Source organism: Nicotiana sylvestris, chromosome 8 (genome assembly GCF_000393655.2).
Source record: "Nicotiana sylvestris chromosome 8, ASM39365v2, whole genome shotgun sequence".
Taxonomy (NCBI): domain Eukaryota; kingdom Viridiplantae; phylum Streptophyta; class Magnoliopsida; order Solanales; family Solanaceae; genus Nicotiana; species Nicotiana sylvestris.
Genome location: NC_091064.1, coordinates 134,244,580 through 134,249,810, shown reverse-complemented (window position 1 = coordinate 134,249,810; position 5,231 = coordinate 134,244,580). Strand labels below are relative to the sequence as shown.

The following is a 5,231-nucleotide window of genomic DNA, read 5'->3' as shown; positions in this document are numbered from 1 at the left end:
TAAAGGAATAAATATTACCTTAGTGTGGCTCCCGCCCCCAGTAAAGAAAGAATGTTAGGCAATTGAAAGAGCCAAGGGATGGATCAAGGGGATCCAAAAGCAGAAGAATGTCTTATTCGAGTATTCAGAGTAAAGTAGTAGACATAGATAATTAGCGGGAGATGAGAAGAGAGCTAATGAAGCATTATGAGTAAGATGTGATACACGGATGATAACAGTAGGTAAAAAATGATGATAGTTTTACAATGTTTACAGTCAAGTGAAGGAAAAGACAAAAGATGACAGGCCTTGAGACAATAAAAGAATATAGGTCATAAAGTCATATCCCCATTTAGAGAAATAAGTTCGCAACTATAACGCAATTACCAAGAGGAAAAGTTAGACCCCAGAGTAATAGAAATCAGTATGGGCAGGTGAGCAAGATAAACTAAACATGAATTAGGGACTGAGTGATTCTATAACGGTTGACGTCATGAGAATTTCAAATCGCGTTCCGGCGATAATTGAATGGATAATAAAATAAGATTCATGGTATATTCAGAGAATGGTCATTCAGGAAGACGTTTCCCTAAAGCAAGCAAGGGGAACAAAGTTAAGCTTAAGAGAATGTATGTGCTAGTTACACTAAGTGTCACCATTGTGAGTAAAGAATTTTATATCCTTGGTACATAAGGATTACTGCAAGGCGAGTAAGGGCCATCGATGATGTAAAAGAACAACAAAGATGAAAGGATGAAACATCTATAGGCAGGTCGTCGTAGCTCCAACTCTTAGTACTCCCCTAAAGAGGGGAAAATGGAATGATAAAAGGAAGAATGCGATAAAAATAAGAAAGGGCTGAGATTACACTTATCCAAATGCTACAGATATGCTATGATTCCAGAACATTATGAAAACACGATGTCAAGGAGAAGAAGTAAGGGTTCCTACTCGAGATGTTATTGATAATTAAGGAGCCAGTACGAGACGTAAGTTAAGACCAAGAAAATAACCTGTGACGACCCGGCTGGTCGTCTTAAGAATTAATGCCCTGATCCCTTATTAATTGCTTTTCTGAGTTTATTTCTGCTATTTCGATTTGCCGGGATGTTCGATTTTGAGTTTCGGGGAGTTTTGGGACACTTAGCCCCAGAATGAGAGGTTAAGTGTTGGAAAGTTGACTGTAGTTGGAACAGTGTGTAGACGGCCTCATAATGGAAATCCGACGGTTCTGTTAGCTCCGCTAGGTGATTTCGGGCTTAGGGGCATGCTCGGATTGTGTTTTGGAGGTCCATAGCTAATTTAGGCTTGAAATGGCGAAAGTCGACTTTTTGAAGTTTCTGGGCCGATAGTGATATTTTGATCTAAGGGTCGGAATGGAATTCCAAAAATTGGAGTAGCTCCGTAGTGTTGATTGTGATGTGCTTGCAAAATTTCAGGTCATTCGGACGAGATTTGATAGACCTTATTATCGAAAACATAAGTTAAGAGTTCATGGAGTTCTTAGGCTTGAATCCTATGTTAAATTGGTGATTTGATATTGTTGTGAGTGTTCCGATGTTTTGAACAAGTTTGAACGATGTCATGGGACGTGTTGGTACAATTGGTTTGAAGCCCCGGGGACTCGGGTGAGTTTTTGTAACGACCCGATCGGTCGTTTTGAGCTCCGGCGTGTCATTCAGCAGTTTGAGGCCATGAGCAGCTTCATCTCAGGTATATTGACTTGAGTGTATGGTCAGAATTAAAATTCAGGAAGTTTGGAGTCAAATCTAAATGGAAATTCTCATTTTGAAAGCTTAAAATTGAAGAAATGAACTAGGATTGGAATTTTGAGTAAAAGACCTCGGAATTGGGATCCGATGGTTCCAGAAGGTTCGTATGATGATTTCGTACTTGGGCGTATGCCCGGATCGGGTTTTGGATAACCCGGGAGCGTTTTGGCGCCTATTGTGGAAGATAACATTTTAGAAGAAATTGCATCAGTTTGGCTTAAAATGCATTTCAGTGTTATTGATGTCCGTTTGAAATTTCGAGACTAGGAGTAGCTCCGTATGGTGATTCTGGATTTGGGAGCGCGATCTGAAGTGAATTCGGAGGTCCGTAGGTCATTTTGGAGCCGTTTGGCTAAATATAGAAATTTGAAGGTTTTTGAGAAAATTCGACCGGAAGTGGAAATTTTGATATCGGGGTTGGAATGCGATTTCGAAAGTTGGGGCAATTCCGTAATGTCGAATGTGACTTGTGTGCAAATTTTGAATTCATTCCTGAATGATTTTGGTAAGGTTTGAGACACTTAGTCTCTTTTAAGGAAGCTTAAGTTGGAAAAGTCAACCGGATATTGACTTATGTGTTAGAGTGCTCGAAATGCGAATTTTATGGTTCAGATAGCTTTGTTAGGTTATTTGGGACTTAGGAGTGTGTCCGGAATATTTTTGTGATGACCGGTGTAGAATTAAGCTTGAATCGGCAAAGTTAGTATTTTGGCGAATTCCGATTGATAGGTAAGATTTTGATCCGAGGCTCGGAATGGAATTCTGAGAGTTGCTGTAGCTTCGTTATGTCATTTTGGACTTGTCTGCAAAATTTGAGATCATTCGGACTAGTTTGGCGTGTTTCGACATCGGATGTGAAAATTTGTTGTTTCAAAGTTCATAGGCTTGAATCCATAGTGAATTTAGTATTTTTGCGTTGTTTTTGGTGATTCGAAGGAACAACTAAGTTTGTGTCATATTATGGGACTTGTTAGTATACTTTGTTGGGATCCCATGAGGCTCGGACAAATTTTGGAAGAGTTTTTGGAAGAGTTTTTGGAAGATTTTTGCCGTTTTGAGCATAAATGTAATGATCTAAAGGTTCATTATTTCTAGATATTCAAATTTGATTCCGAGACTTCTGGAATTTTGATAATGAATTATAGGACTGATCTGGAAATTTGGGTCTAATTTTATCAAGTCGCGATTGGGTTTTTGACGCGAAGCATGAGTAATTGTTTAAAGAGCGAAATGGATATCGCACTAGGAAAATGAGCTCTGAATTGAGTTTCGATTGAAGGGTTGTGTTTGTATTATTATTTGTGACTCACAGGAACAAGAATCGTCTAATTCCGAGTTTGTATGATGGAGTTGGAGCCATTTTAGTGAAAAATGGCTGTGCTGCAATTTAAATTGGCTGCTGGTGCATTTTTTTAGCAGCAGTGAACAGTAACCCGCGCGTGAACAGTACCGCGCGGGTGAACAGTAATTGCGAAAAATCTGGGCAGTGATTTTATATCCGATTTTGGGCCATTTTTCCACCATTTTCAGTCATTTTGAGAGCTTTTGGACGGGGATTGAAGGGAGTTTCAACTGAGATCGATTGGAGGTAAGTTTTATGAGTTAAATACATGATTTTATTGAAGAATCATCCTTGAAATCCATGAAAATATAGCCAAATTATAAGAAATTAGGGCTTGAGATTGAAATTCTAAAATGAAGATTTGAGGGGTCATTTGAACTCCGATTTTGGTAAATTTTATATGTACGGACTCGTGGCGAGACGAGGAATCCGGTGATGTGACTTTCGTAATTTTTCGAGAAGTGGGCCCGGGGCTCGGGTTTTGCAAATTTCGTGATTTTCGATATTTTTCGAGTCTTTTCGATTGGGTTATATTCCCTTAGCCTATTTTAATTATTCCTTGTGGTTTTGGCAAGATTCGACGCGCGAGGAGGTCGAATCGAAAGGAAAGGGCATCGCGGAGTAGACTTTTGGCCGTCTTGAGGTGAGTAATAGATGTAAATGCTGTTCTGAGGGTTTGAAACCCCGGACTTTCACATCGTAACGCTATATTGAGGCATGACACGCACTCCATGGCGAGTGCGGGGTCAGATACTATTGGGGATTGTGACTTGATCCATCCCGTGTGATGTTTATACTATACTGGTGATTGATACACATACTTCATTGATATTACGGGGCTTGATGCCATGTTTGGGGCCTTGTGCCGATTTGTAAAATCCTTCGAGGATTGATATTACTGCTTAGCATGATTTGCATATCATTTAATTTCAGTCCAAGGTTTTAAATGTTGTTTTGCAAACTCAGCCATAATTCTAAGTGTTGAAAACTTAAATGATATTTTTAAATGTATTCCGGGCTGGGAACTTCTGTTTTGTAAATGCCCAAGGGGCTTATTATATTATTTTCTGGACTGATTATAAAGTGACTTGAAATAGTGGTAACAATGACACTGTGTGATATACTTGAAACAGTGGTAACAATGACACTGTGTGATATACTTGAAACAGTGGTAACAATGACACTGTGTGATATACTTGAACAGTGGTAACAATGGCACTGTATGATATAAATTGGTCAGGTAACAATGGCTGACCGGTCAGGTAACAATGACTGACCAAGATATTGCGCTTGGGCTGTAGGAGCCCCTCCGGAGTCTGTACACACCCCCAGTGAGCGCCGTCGACGATAAATAAATATGGATGGCTCGGGCTGCACGCCGCAGTGGGTACTGGAATGTACCATCATATGCATTGCATTGCATTCATGTATTTCTATTTATACTGTTGTTTAGCTGCTCAGTTCCATATGTTGCTGTATATTTGGATTTTAGCTTACTTTGTGTATTTACTGGATTTTCTTATCTTCGGACTGTAGTTACTTTTATTACTCACTGGGTCGGAGTACTCACTTTACTCCCTGCACCTTGTGTGCAGATCCAGGGCAGTCTCAGGCTCAGTAGATCCAGTTGATCAGCAGATCCAGCTTCTGGGAGTATCGAGGTAGCTGCACGGCGTTCGCAGCCATTGATCTTCTCCCTCCTATCCTATCTCTTTATTTCCGCATTATCAGACTTTGGATATACCATGTATTAGGATGATATTCTGTATTCTAGAGGCTCAGATTCGTGACACCGGGTCCTAGTGAGATTATATTGTGTATTTTGTTAAATTCTTCAGTACTTTAATCTTGCTTAATTGATATATCTTTCCGCTATTTTTGATAAATTGGGTTAAGTGTTGAATAATGGTCGGGCTAGCCTAGTAGTGTGCTGGGCGCCATCACGACCGGGATTTGGGTCGTGACAGTTTTGGGATGTTTTAGGCCGAAAATCATAGTTGTTGCAGGTCCAGAAGAGTTGCAGGCCTCGGAACCCACCAGTGCGGTCCGCACAAAGTCCAGTGCATCCACGGTGGGGGCTGTGCGGCCGCACAAAATGCAGTGCGGTCCGCGTTGAGGAAAATTTTCACTGGTCCTAT

At 40.4% G+C, this 5,231-nt stretch overlaps 1 long non-coding RNA gene across 1 annotated transcript; it reads left to right on the top strand.

Moving 5' to 3' along the window:
- Nucleotides 1–3,290: 3,290 nt before the first annotated feature.
- LOC138874512 (uncharacterized) lies at nt 3,291–4,754 on the top strand. Its single transcript, XR_011401491.1, has 3 exons — nt 3,291–3,339; nt 3,669–3,736; nt 4,689–4,754. It is a non-coding gene; the product is annotated as an uncharacterized lncRNA (long non-coding RNA).
- Nucleotides 4,755–5,231: the final 477 nt, after the last annotated feature.